Below are 15146 nucleotides of genomic sequence, written 5' to 3'. Positions count from 1 at the left end.
AAAAACGTAGTAAGTTTAAAGTTTTAAGTTTAAAAACATACTTCCAGACTTTAGGGGTCTATTTACTATGCTTTGGATGGAGACAAAGGGAACAGAGATAAAGTACCAACCAATCAGTTCATGTCATTTTTTAAACACAGCCTGTGACATGGCAGTTAGGAGGATTAGTAAATAGACGCCCTAGTTTTCTAGCAGTCTGAAGCAGATTGTCTTGCGATATCTCCCTATCATTTTGAACCATCCACTAGTATTTCAATTTTAACAAAATGCCCTACACACAATATTTTGAATCATATATTTTAATTGATATTAATAAACTTTAAGTTTTATATTCATACATATCTGGGGGTATATTTACTAAAGTGCTGGTTTTTAGAAGTGTAGATGTTGCCCATAGCAACCAATCAGATTCTACTTAACATTTATCTAGCACCTTATAAAAGATAATAGCTAGAATCTGATTGGTTGCTATGGCCAACATTTCCACTTCTAAAAACCCTCACTTTAGTAAATACTGTATACCACCTGGAATTTGCCAGAAAACATCAGAGTTACCCAGATAAAATGTGGAAGAAGGTTTTGTGGTTCGATAGGACAAGAATTTAGCTTTTTGGCCCAAATTCAAAATGCTATGTGGTGCAAACCTAATATTGGTCATTAAACATCATCCCAACAGTGAAATATGGGAGTGGCAACATCATCATGTTGTTTGGATGCTTTTCCTCAGCGGGGACTCCTCATAAGACAACAGACAAGAGGTAACAAACAATGTAGACAAACATAAATGAAAAAGTACATAATATACAGGTCACTAGTAAGAAAGTGAAGGTATTATTATTATCATTTATTTATATGGTGCCACAAGTGGTCCGCAGAACCTTACAAAGTACATAAACAAATAGGTGACCAGTGACTTACAGTACAATACAATACAATGCAGGAGAAGGACATGAATAATATACATTGCTACGTTAGCAACCATAACACCCATATAAGCAGCAGAGCATAAGCAACCAAGTGTTAGGTGCCCTAGTGGGGAGTAAGTAGTAGATGAAAGTGAAGTAGGGAAAAGCACAAGAGAATAATTGTAGAGAGGTGAAGAGTCTGATGAGGAGAGGTAGATAGTTCCAAAGATGGGGAGCAGCATGAGCAAAATCTTGGAGGCCGAAGTGGGAGGAAGTAATCAGCTGGCATGGAGAGGATTGGGTGAGGACTTTGTTAGCGAATGTGAGAACCTTGAATTGGGTTCTGAAAGGAAAGGGGAACCAGTGGAGGGCTTGTAGGAGAGGAGAGGCAGATGTAGAGTGTTTGGAGAGGGAGATGAGCCAAGCAGCAGAATTGAGGTCAGACTGGAGAAGAGAGAGATGGGATTTTGGGAGGCCAGATTGGAGGATGTTACAGTAGTCCAATCTGGAGATGACCAGTGAGTGTATGAGGGTTTTAATAGCATCCTGGGTGAGACAGGGTCTGATCTTGGAAATATTTTTGAGATGGAAATGACAGGACTGGGATAGGTTCTGGATATGTGGTTTGAAGGAGAGGGATGAGTCCAGGATAACTCCAAGACAGCGCACTTTGGGCCTAGATGAGATAGTTTTGCCATCAATTGATAAAGATATAGTGGAAAGTGAGGTTATGTGGGAGGGCGGTAATACAATTCCTCAGTCTTAGACATTAAATTTAAGAAATTGCTTGGACATCCAGGAATAGATAGCAGAAAGAGAGTTGGAGATACGAGTCAGTAGAGAAGGGGAGAGATCAGGGGAGGAAAGGTAGATCTGCGTATCATCAGTATAGAGATAATAATGGAGGTCAAAAGAGCTGATGAGTTCACCTGGAGAGGATGTATAGAGGGAGAATAGGAGAGGTTCAATAACAGAACCTTGGGGAACACCTACTGTAAGAGGTATGTAAATCATAGATGATAAGTGAGACAACAATCCCTTAATAGTCCTTTCTTTAGTGCTTTGTTTCTTTAGCATCCATTGAGCAATCTTAAGATGAAAAACCTAGGGCGAAATATAGAGAAAAATGATTTTACAATAAATGTGATGGCGTGGGAAAAATCTGGTATGCACAGAACAGGACACTCACGTGTCCTGTTCTGTACACATCAGCTTTTTTCCACACCAAGTAAAATTTACAGACTTAGGTGTACACAGATATACAAGTGGCGTATATCAATTAATCAGCACAGTTTGCCACATAGACACATGTTTAGCAAAAAAGATGCCCGATGCTAGTAGAGTCTCATGGGACCTGGCATGCCAAGAGAGGCTGTTTGGCAGACTGAAGCAAATATGTGCAAGGACACATCTGTACTTGCATGTAATATTTTTTAAAGAAGCTAAAGAAGCCTCTGATTGCTTCAGAGGCCAGCATTCCCAGTGATGCAGTGTGCTTATGATGTCATGATGTCACCCTTGTTGGGAGGAGTTTGCGCTGCCCTGCCTGCTGGATCAAATTAAATCCAGTCAGAGCGGCAGTGCATGCATGGACTTCAGCCGCGTGGAGTCAGCAATGCCCAGCATGGTCAAATAAGTACTGGGGGGACAAGTAAGGCAAGTATCTGTTGGCTCAGGTGCCTTATTAATTCAGTGGTTAACTTTTGTCATTCCAACAAGATCAGCTATTTTTTCTGTGACATACCACCACTTCTTATCTTATCCTGTGATGATACATCTGTCAATGAAAACGTATTACTCTCTATTGGCGTTTTCATTGGATGGACACCTTTCCTATGCACCATTGTCTCATATATTTACATTATTGTAACTATATTGAAAATCCACTCCAAACAAGGTAGACAGAAGGCGTTTTCTACCTGTGCCTCTCACCTGACAGTGGTGGTTTTGTATTATGGTAGCGCTATTTTCAATTATGTGAGACCAGTTTCAATTTACTCAATGTATAAGGATAAACTGATCTCAGTCATGTCCAGTACTGTGACTCCAATGCTAAACACAGTAATATACACTTTAAAAATTCAAGATGTAAAAAAAACAATTGGTAGATATCTCTTTTCCAAACATCGATGATTACATTTTGCTAATATCTGATTTTAATATAACAGTAAAATGTTGCTGTGTTGCTAATTTAATTTAAATGCATTTATGTCTTTGATTGCTCATGTTGATTCAACATAGCTATATTTTTTTAATTTAATACAGAATGGTTTGATTGAGTTCAAATATTTATGTGCGTTTTAAGTAGGGGTGTGCACCGGCCACTTTTCGTGTTTTGTGTTTTGGTTTTGGATCTGGATCTTTCTTCATGTTTTGGATCTGGATTGGTTTTGCCAAAACCACCCTTCCGTGTTTTGGGTTCTGGGTTTTGTGTTTTGGATCTGGATTTTTTTGAAAAAAAGCATAAAAACAGCTAAAATCACAGAATTTGTGGGTTTTTCTGCTCCTATGCTATTATTAACCTCAATAACCTTAATTTCCACTAATTTCCAGTCTATTCTGAACACCTCACACCTCACAATAGTGTTTTTATGTCCAAAAGGTTGCACCGAGGTAGCTGGATGACTATGCTAAGAGATACGAGTGGGCGGCACAAACACGTGGTCCATCTAGGAGTTGCACTGCAGTGGCAGACAGGATGGCAGTTTGAAAAACTAGGCCCCAAACTATACATAATGCAAGGAAACAAAAGAGGTGCAAGATGGAATTGTCCTTGGGCCCTCCCACCCACCCTTATGTTGTATAAACAGGACATGCACACTTTAACAAACCAAACATTTCAGCGCCAGGGTCTGCCACACGACTGTGGCTGAAATGATTGGTTCGTTTTGGCCCCCACAAAACAAGCTGGCAATTAATCTGTCCCTGCACAAACTGGCTCTACGGAGGCAAGATGTCGTCCTCATCCTCCTCAACCACCGATTCCTCAACCTCTTCAGTGTTGTGTACATCCTCATCCACACAGAGTATTAATTCGTCCCCGCTGGAATCCACAACCAAAGGTCCCTCTGTACGTTCTGGAGGCTGGTCTCCCTGGAAGAGTTGATAATTCATTTTATGAACATCATCTTCTCCACATTTTGTGGAAGCAACCTCCTACGCCTTTCGCTGACAAGGTTCCCGGCTGCACTAAACACTCTTTCGGAGTACACACTGGAGGGAGGGCAACTCAGGTAAAATAGAGCCAGTTTGTACAGGGACCTCCAAATTGCTTCTTTTTCCTGCCAGTACAGGTACAGACTGTCTGACATGCCTACTTGGATGCTGTCACCGATGTAATCCTTTAACAGACAGACGCACGCTTGTCGCTGCTGCTTTGAGGATGCAAGTGCGGCTACAGCCCACACAATTCACAAAGACAGAAAAAAAAAAAAGAATATTTTTATTGTTTGTGGGGCGCACTTTGAGGGTTACACCACCCTTTAAAAGACAGACGCACGCTTGTCGCTGCTGCTTTGAGGATGCAAGTGCGGCTACAGCCCACACAATTCACAAATACAGAAAAAAGAAGAAGAACATTTTTATTGTTTGTGGAGCACACTTTGAGGGTGTCACCACCCTTTTACAGACAGACGCATGCTTGTCGCTGCTGCTTTGAGGATGCAAGTGCAGCTACAGCCCACACAATTCACAAAGACAGAAAAAAAGAAGAATATTTTTATTGCTTGTGTAGCACACTTTGAGGGTGTCACCACCCTTTAACAGACAGACGCACGCTTGTCGCTGCTGCTTTGAGGATGCAAGTGCAGCTACAGCCCACACAATTCACAAAGACAGAAAAAAAAGAATATTTTTATTGTTTGTGTAGCACACTTTGAGGGTGTCACCACCCTTTAACAGACAGACGCACGCTTGTCGCTGCTGCTTTGAGAATGCAAGTGTGGCTACAGCCCACACAATTCACAAAGACAGAAAAAAAAGAAGAATATTTTTATTGTTTGTGTAGCACACTTTGAGGGTGTCACCACCCTTTAACAGACAGATGCACGCTTGTCGCTGCTGCTTTGAGGACAGTATCATATGCAGTGACAGTAGACTTGTCAGAAATTGTTGGCACGTCCTTCAGTCCGGACCAGATGTCCAAACCAGCCCTTGACTTATGACACAGGCGCACGCTTGGCGCTGCTATTATGTTGATGCACGTGTGGCTACATCGCACACAAGTCACAGACACATTTAAAAAATAGATTTTTATTTTTTGGAGCACTTTGAGGGTTACACCACCCTTTAACAGACAGACGCACGCTTGTCGCTGCTGCTTTGAGGATGCAAGTGCGGCTACAGCCCACACAATTCACAAAGACAGAAAAAAGAAGAATATTTTCATTGTTTGTGTAGCACACTTTGAGGGTGTCACCACCCTTTAACAGACAGACGCACGCTTGTCGCTGCTGCTTTAAGGATGCAGGTGCGGCTACAGCCCACACATTTCACAAAGACAGAAAAAAAAAGAAGAATATTTTTATTGTTTGTGGAGCGCACTTTGAGGGTTACACCACCCTTTAACAGACAGACGCACGCTTGTCGCTGCTGCTTTGAGGATGCAAGTGCTGCTACAGCCCACACAATTCACAAAGACAGAAAAAAGAAGAAGAATATTTTTATTGTTTGTGGAGCGCACTTTGAGGGTTACACCATCCTTTAACAGACAGACGCACGCTTGTCGCTGCTGCTTTGAGGATGCAGGTGGAATCTAGACGGGATTTGGAACCGCGGATGCACTACCTCCATCAATTGTCTAAATCCCACTGCACTAATGGCGGATACCGGACGCACGTCTAACACCAACATAGCAGTCAAGGCCTCAGTTATATGTTTTGCTTCAGGATGACTGCTGTCGTACTTCATCCTCAACCCTAGGGACAGTTGGATGGTCAATTGTTTAGTAAAAGTAGTGATGTTCCTACTTCCTCTCTGGGATGATGAACAACTCCCAGCAGCAGCAACAGCACTAGGAGGAAGTTGCTCTTGACCTTTCCCTATTTTATTTTTATCGGAGAAAGTTTTGTCCTCCATTTATGTTATATTGATATATACGTGCGGCTAAAGCGCACACAAACACATAAAATGTTTTTTTATTTTTGCTGGAGAGTAGTGCACTTTGTGGGTTACACCACCCTTTAAGAAATGAGCCAGCCGGCTCTTTACTTATGGGACACAGGCGCACGCTTGGCGCTGCTCCTTTGTTGATGCACGTGCAGCCACAGAGCACACAAGTCACAAACACAGAAAATATTATTTTTTTTGGTTTGGACTGGAGTGTACTTTGGGGGTTACAGCACCCTTTAACGGTAAAGCCAGCTGGCCCTTTACTTATGACACAGGCGCACGCTTGGCACTGCTTTGTTGATGCACGTGCGGCTACTGCGCACACAATTCACAAACACAGAAAATATTTTTTTTTTTGGTTTGGACTGGAGTGTACTTTGGGGGTTACAGCACCCTTTAATGGTCAAGCCAGCCGGCCCTTTACTTATGACACAGGCGCACGCTTGGCACTACTTTGTTGATGCACGTGCGGCTACTGCGCACACAATTCACAAACACAGAAAATATTTTTTTTTTGGTTTGGAGTGTACTTTGGGGGTTACAGCACCCTTTAACGGTCAAGCCAGCCAGCCCTTTACTTATGACACAGGCGCACGCTTGGCACTACTTTGTTGATGCACGTGTGGCTACTGCGCACACAATTCACAAACACAGAAATTATTATTTTTTTGGTTTGGACTGGAGTGTACTTTGGGGGTTACAGCACCCTTTAACGGTCAAGCCAGCCGGCCCTTTACTTATGACACAGGCGCACGCTTGGCACTACTTTGTTGATGCACGTGTGGCTACTGCGCACACAATTCACAAACACAGAAAATAATTTTTTTTTTGGTTTGGACTGGAGTGTACTTTGGGGGTTACAGCACCCTTTAACGGTCAAGCCAGCCGGCCCTTTACTTATGACACAGGCGTACGCTTGGCACTACTTTGTTGATGCACGTGCGGCTACTGCACACACAATTCACAAACACAGAAAATATCTTTTTTTTGGTTTGGAGTGTACTTTGGAGGTTACAGCACCCTTTAACGGTCAAGCCAGCCGGCCCTTTACTTATGACACAGGCGCATGCTTGGCACTACTTTCTTGATGCACGTGTGGCTACTGCGCACACAATTCACAAACACAGAAAATAATTTTTTTTTTGGTTTGGACTGGAGTGTACTTTGGGGGTTACAGCACCCTTTAACGGTCAAGCCAGCCGGCCCTTTACTTATGACACAGGCGCACGCTTGGCACTACTTTGTTGATGCACGTGTGGCTACTGCGTACACAATTCACAAACACACAAAAAATATTATTTTTTTAGCACTTGTGGGGAGCACCCCTGATGGACAGAGCACCCCCTCGACAACACTACAGCACCCCTTTAGGACTGGGACACTGCACAGGACTTTGGAGCGGACAGCCCCTATGGAGAACTGACTGCACAACACAGTCCAGCCAGCCCCTATGGACTTTAAAGTAGTGGACACAGCCCCTATTAACAACAGCAGCACAGCACAACACAGCCAGCCCCTATGGACTTTGAAGTAGTGGACAACAGCAGCACAGCCCAGCCCAGCACAGCACAGCACAACACTACTCTGCACTACACTACACTACACTACACTACACAGCCCAGCAAGCCCTAACTCCCACCCTCCCTCTTCACTGTCCACAGCCGAGTGAGAAAATGGCGCCGACCCGGGTACCTTATATAGGATCCAAAACCCGCGAGGCTCGGAAGGCGGGATGATGACGTTTTGCCTCGATTTCAGATCCGAGTAATGCGGGAAAAGTCGAGCCTGACTCGGATCTGCCTCAGATCGGGGGGGCTCGGGGGGGTTCGGATTTCAGAAATCCGAACCCGCTCACCCCTAGTTTTAAGTAGGGGTGTGCACCGGCCACTTTTCGTGTTTTTTTTTTTGGTTTTGGATCTGGATCTTTCTTCGTGTTTTGGATCTGGATTGGTTTTGCCAAAACCACCCTTCCGTGTTTTGGGTTCTGGGTTTTGTGTTTTGGATCTGGATTTTTTTTAAAAAAATTATACAAACAGCTAAAATCACAGAATTTGTAGTTTTTTCTGCTCCTATGCTATTATTAACCTCAATAACCTTAATTTCCACTCATTTCCAGTCTATTCTGAACACCTCACACCTCACAATAGTGTTTTTATGTCCAAAAGGTAGCACCGAGGTAGCTGGATGACTATGCTAAGAGACACGAGTGGGCGGCACAAACACGTGACCCATCTAGGCGTGAAACTGCAGTGGCAGACAGGATGGCAGTTTGAAAAACTAGGCCCCAAACTGTACATAATGCAAAGAAAAAAAAGAGGTGCAAGATGGAATTGTCCTTGGGCCCTCCCACCCACCCTTATGTTGTATAAACAGGACATGCACACTTTAACAAACCAATCATTTCAGCGCCAGGGTCTGCCACATGACTGTGGCTGAAATGATTGGTTCGTTTGGGCCCCCACAAAACAAGCTGGCAATTCATCTGTCCCTGCACAAACTGGCTCTACGGAGGCAAGATGTCATCCTCATCCTCCTCATCCACCGATTCCTCACCCTCTTCAGTGTGTACATCCTCATCCTCACAGAGTATTAATTCATCCCCGCTGGAATCCACAACCACAGGTCCCTCTGTAAGTTCTGGAGGCTGGTCTCCCTGGAAGAGTTGATAATTCATTTTATGAACATCATCTTCTCCACATTTTGTGGAAGCAACCTCCTACACCTTTCGCTGACAAGGTTCCTGGCTGCACTAAACACTCTTTCGGAGTACACACTGGAGGGGGGGCAACTCAGGTAAAATAGAGCCAGTTTGTACAGGGACCTCCAAATTGCTTCTTTTTCCTGCCAGTACATGTACGGACTGTCTGACATGCCTACTTGGATGCTGTCACCGATGTAATCCTTTAACAGACAGACGCACGCTTGTCGCTGCTGTTTTGAGGATGCAAGTGCGTCTACAGCCCACACAATTCACAAAGACAGAAAAAAAAAAGAAGAATATTTTTATTGTTTGTGGAGCGCACTTTGAGGATTACACCACCCTTTAACAGACAGACGCACACTTGTCGCTGCTGCTTTGAGGATGCAAGTGCGGCTACATCGCACACAAGTCACAAACACATTAAAAAAATAGTTTTTTATTTTTTGGAGCACTTTGAGAGTTACACCACCCTTTAACAGACAGACGCACGCTTGTCGCTGCTGCTTTCAAGATGCAAGAGCGGCTACAGCCCACACAATTCACAAAGATAGAAAAAAGAAGAACAATATTTTTATTGTTTGTGTAGCACACTTTGAGGGTGTCACCACCCTTTAACAGACAGACGCACGATTGTCGCTGCTGCTTTGAGGACAGTATCATATGCAGTGACAGTAGACTTGTCAGAAATTGTTGGCACGTCCTTCAGTCCGGACCAGATGTCCAAACCAGCCCTTGACTTATGACACAGGCGCACGCTTGGCGCTACTACTATGTTGATGCTTGTGCGGCTACATCGCACACAAGTCACAAACACATTAAAAAAATAGTTTTTTATTTTTTGGATCACTTTGAGGGTTACACCACCCTTTAACAGACAGATGCATGCTTGTCGCTGCTGCTTTGAGGATGCAAGTGCGGCTACAGCCCACACAATTCACAAAGACAGAAAAAAGAAGAATATTTTTATTGTTTGTGTAGCACACTTTGAGGGTGTCACCACCCTTTAACAGACAGACGCACGCTTGTCGCTGCTGCTTTGAGGATGCATGTGCGGCTACAGCCCACACAATTCACAAAGACAGAAAAAAAAAGAACAATATTTTTATTGTTTGTGTAGCACACTTTGAGGGTGTCACCACCCTTTAACAGACAGACGCACGCTTGTCGCTGCTGCTTTAAGGATGCAGGTGCGTCTACAGCCCACACATTTCAGAAAGACCGAAAAAAAAAGAACAATATTTTTATTGTTTGTGTAGCACACTTTGAGGGTGTCACCACCCTTTAACAGACAGACACACGCTTGTCGCTGCTGCTTTGAGGATGCAGGTGGAATCTAGACGGGATTTGGAACCGGGGACACACTACCTCCATCAATTGTCTAAATCCCACTGCACTAATGGCGGATACCGGACGCACGTCTAACACCAACATAACAGTCAAGGCCTCAGTTATACGCTTTGCTTCAGGATGACTGCTGTCGTACTTCATCCTCATCGCTAGGGACTGTTGCAGGGTCAATTGTTTAGTAAAAGTAGTGATGTTCCTACTTCCTCTCTGGGATGATGGACACCTCCCAGCAGCAGCAACAGCACTAGGAGGAAGTGGTTCTTGATCTTTCCCTATTTTATTTTTATCGGAGAAAGTTTGGTCCTCCATTTATGTTATATTGATATATATGTGCGGCTAAAGCGCACACAAACACAGAAAATATTTTTTATTTTTGCTGGAGAGTAGTGCACTTTGTGGGTTACACCACCCTTTAAGAAATGAGCCAGCCGGCTCTTTACTTATGGGACACGGGCGCACGCTTGGCACTGCTCCTTTGTTGATGCACTTGCAGCCACAGTGCACACAAGTCACAAACACAGAAAATATTTTTTTTTTTGGTTTGGACTGGAGTGTACTTTGGGGGTTACAGCACCCTTTAACGGTCATGCCAGCCGGCCCTTTACTTATGACACAGGCGCACGCTTGGCACTACTTTGTTGATGCACGTGCGGCTACTGCACACACAATTCACAAACACAGAAAATATATATTTTTTCGGTTTGGAGTGTACTTTGAGGGTTACAGCACCCTTTAACGGTCAAGCCAGCTGGCCCTTTACTTATGACACAGGTGCACGCTTGGCACTACTTTGTTGATGCACGTGCGGCTACTGCGCACACAATTCACAAACACAGAAAATAATTTTTTTTTTGGTTTGGACTGGAGTGTACTTTGGGGGTTACAGCACCCTTTAACGGTCAAGCCAGCCGGCCCTTTACTTATGACACAGGCGCACGCTTGGCACTACTTTGTTGATGCATGTGCGGCTACTGCGCACACAATTCACAAACACACAAAAAATATTATTTTTTTAGCACTTGGGGGGAGCACCCCTGATGGACAGAGCACCCCCTGGACAACACTACAGCACCCCTTTAGGACTGGGACACTGCACAGGACTTTGGAGTGGACACAGCCCCTATGGAGAACTGACTGCACAACACAGTCCAGCCAGCCCCTATGGACTTTGAAGTAGTGGACACAGCCCCTATTAACAACAGCAGCACAGCACAACACAGCCAGCCCCTATGGACTTTGAAGTAGTGGACAACAGCAGCACAGCACAGCACAACACTACTCTGCACTACACTACACAGCCCAGCCAGCCCTAACTCCCACCCTCCCTTTTCACTGTCCACAGCCGAGTGAGAAAATGGCGCCGACGCGGGTACCTTATATAGGATCCAAAACCCGCGAGACCCGGAAGGCGGGATGATGACGTTTTGCCTCGATTTCAGATCTGAGTCAGGCGGGAAAAGTCGAGCCTGACTCGGATCTGACTCGGATCGGTGGGGCTCGGGGGGGTTCGGATTTCAGAAATCCGAACCCGCTCACCCCTAATATATATATATATATATATATATATATATATACACACACACACACATACAGTATATACACTGTATTTTTTATTTTTTTACACTAACCCATAAATGAGCTAGATAGAGAGGATACAGTCAGTTTGCCAGCAGATGGGATACCAGCTGATAAATCCCAGTGTTGAAATCCCGACCTGGAGCTAAATATAGGCGTTGAAATTCCGACGCCAGTTTAAATACCGATGCTGGAATCCTGTAGGTAGTTGTAAGTCGCGGGCAGGGAGGGTTAGTTTTAGAAACCATGGTGGGTGGGTTAGGTACCACTTGGGGGGGGGTTAGGGTTAGGCATTAGGGTGGACGGTAAGGTTTAGGCATCAGGGAAGGAGGAGTAGGGAGAAGGGGGAGGGTTAGGATACCGCCTGGCAGGTGTCGATATACTAACCCTGTCAGGATGCCGGCGTCGGGATTCTGACCGCCGGGATCCCGAGGAAGGTGGGGGGTGGGGTTGGGGGCCCCAGAGATATCAGTGTACAGGGCCCCAAGGTTTATGTTGCCAGCCCTGTGCATACTGTATGTATTATAAATACTGCTGGGGTCCTATGTGTTTACAAATTATATAAAATATCATGCATTTATGTTGCACTTGCACATGTATTTATTTAGGTGACATGTACATGTGAATGTCACCTAAGAAATTACTACACACGCAAGTGCAACGTAAGTGCCACTGCCAGCATATTTTATATTAGTAACAAACACATAGGACACTTCACTATTATATATTGCAGGGGTTCTCCTATACTATATGTAATTATTTAGGCGATGGAATGATATATACTGTAGTGTAGGTGTCTTATGTTTTTGTTACTTATATATCATGCACATTGATATTTATGTAGGTTGTACTTGCACATGTGCATATCACCTAAATAATTACTACATTTGCCCCCTACATAAATGTCAATGTGCATGATACATAAGTAACAAACACACGGGACAGCTGCAATACATTTCATCCCATCCCATAAATACCTAAGCTATTACATATAGGATAGAACCCCTGCAAAAAAAAAATACAATATTTTCTGCTCTGCAGCGTCACATTGTGCAAACCACACTCCCAACATTATTGTCACGCCCATTTTAAAATTGCATTCGCTGGTAGAAAAGCTGAGCCACTTGCCCTTGTTTGCTCCCCAGGCTGAAAGTTGCCAGCCAGCCCCTGTTGGGAACCACTGGTATATAGTAAGTCTTTTTTTCCTTTTCCTTGGAACTATTAGCAATTTATATTTCAAACACACATGGACCCTTTAACCACAAGCAGAAAATATTTTTTTTTATAAATAGTTCCATATTTCATCTTCTAAATATATATCATAACTTGTTGGCAATGTTAAATATTTACAATTTGATTGTCAAAAAGTCCCAATTCCCACTCTTGCTCCTATAAATAATAAAAAATAATAATGTCATTGATATTGATGATTTATCTGGGTAAGATTTTGCATCTAGTGTGTTACTATGACTTTGCATGTGTTATGTTGTGTTTTCAGATGTTTCTTTTTGAAAAGCGTTCATTGGCTTGACAACAAGTCAGATTAGCAAACTTTAAATTGCTGGTTTATGTAATGTATGTTTTTTTCTAAAAATATTCCTTTTATTAATATATTTCAGAGTATTACAAGTAATGTATTTTACATTGTTTCACTGTTTACACAGATTATTTGGATTTGTGTTGTTGGTTCTTCATCTGGAGTGGGTGCTGGAGGATCTTTGTGAGCTTTTTCCAGAAGCCAGGATTGGGGTCCATTTTGCAGTGGATATAGTAATGTAGATTTATAACTGCACTTGTGTGTATGTGTGTGATTCTGTGTGTGTGATTATGTGTGTATGCACACAAATGCGGACTCTGCATCAGGAGGAACTAGTGACTTTATATGGCCTCCCTGCAGGAGACTACAGTCCTTTCCAGTGGGTTGCGGAGGAGAGAGGTAGCAGAATCAGTGACACAAGTAACTACACACATTTATTTAATTTTCCAGTGCTAAGTATTTTATGTTTATTTGTCTTTAATTCTCTTTGTGTGGACAGAGCAGGTTTTCATGTTCCATTTCTCATTTCTTACAGCATTTCCTATAAATTTAAGTCATGTTTACTTTATTTTGCCATTCAATTTGTTTACTGTAATAAGGCAATTTTTAGTGTGTGTGTGTGTGTGTGTGTCTCACTTATCACCAAAGCCTGTACTTACATTGGACAGCTACCTGAGGATGCCAGGACCTATATGGGGTGGCCCACTGAGGCTGCCTGGGAAAAAATGGAAGAATGTCTCTTACAGCTGGTGATGGCTGTGGATCTTATTATCTATTATATATTTATACCTGCTGCAGCCTGCTCCTCTGGCCATCATTGTCATCAGCTGGGTACAGCAAGCAGGCAGCAGCATGGGCATCCAACCTCTTTGCTCTCCTCTGCTCTCCTACCCTTACCTCTCACACAGCCAATTATGTAAGCTCCACTCCCAGGCTATAGAAGAGGAATAATGAGGAGCTGAATGAGCAGAATCCAAGTAGACAAGGGGACTTTTTAATAGCTTCTTGGTGTGTGATTAAATGAATGCTGGAGGAGGGGTATATTGTTTAATCAGTGCTGGAGAGGAATGTGTTATTGGTGCTTGGCAGAGGGATTAATATTAGCTGAGAGGGAGGTTAATGGCTGCTAGGAGTGAATGGATTATTGTGTGCTGGGTGGTGGAGGTTAATGGGTACGGGGAGTGCATATATTAATAGGTGCTGGGTAGGGGAGTGTTAATGTGTGCTCAGAGAAAATAGAGTAATATATGCTAGGTGGGGTGGGGGTAATGTGTGCTGTGAGGGGGGTTTATGAGTGCTAGGAGTAAATAGATAAATTGGTGCTGGGTGGATGAGCTTTATACGTGCTGAGTATGAGGTTAACAAGTTCTGTGGTGAAAGGACCAATGGGTGCTTGGGGTGAATGGATTAATGGGTGCTGGGTGGGGGTAGATGAAGGGGTGCTGACAGTGCAGACAAATGTGTTATTGGGTGCTGTGAGAGTTAATTGATTAATGGATTTGAGAATAACAGTTTAATGTGTGCTGAGTGTGTGATTTGATTAAACAGTGCTGGGTGGGGGGAAGTTAACAGATGCCGACAGGGTGTTAATGGGTGTTTTTAGGATGAATTTATAAAGAGAGGAATGTGTTAATGGGTACTAGGAGGGTGGATTGATTAATGGATTCTTGGAAAAAAATAGGTAATTAGGTGCTGGATATGGGAACTTACTTACCCAGTCAGTGTGCGGTAAGCATTGCAGGAGGGTGCTGGGCTGGACCAACTGCCGCCTTGATCACTATTACAATAAGCACAAGGCAAACAGGTGCAGCACCAATTTAAATTTTCCGCGAGCCAATTGTGGCTTGCGGACTGATGGCTAATAGGCAGCAGGGAATCTTTGAACTTGATGCTGTGGCAGCAACCATTTGGAAGTTCCTCCCACTTTTGGCGTCAGGCACTGCTGAGTGTAGCCTCCAGTATGGCAGCGGTC

The sequence above is a fragment of the Taudactylus pleione genome, unplaced genomic scaffold (assembly GCF_031769625.1).
Source record: "Taudactylus pleione unplaced genomic scaffold, aTauple2 ptg000095l, whole genome shotgun sequence".
NCBI lineage: Eukaryota > Metazoa > Chordata > Amphibia > Anura > Myobatrachidae > Taudactylus > Taudactylus pleione.
Note: the sequence above shows the minus strand (reverse complement) of the source record.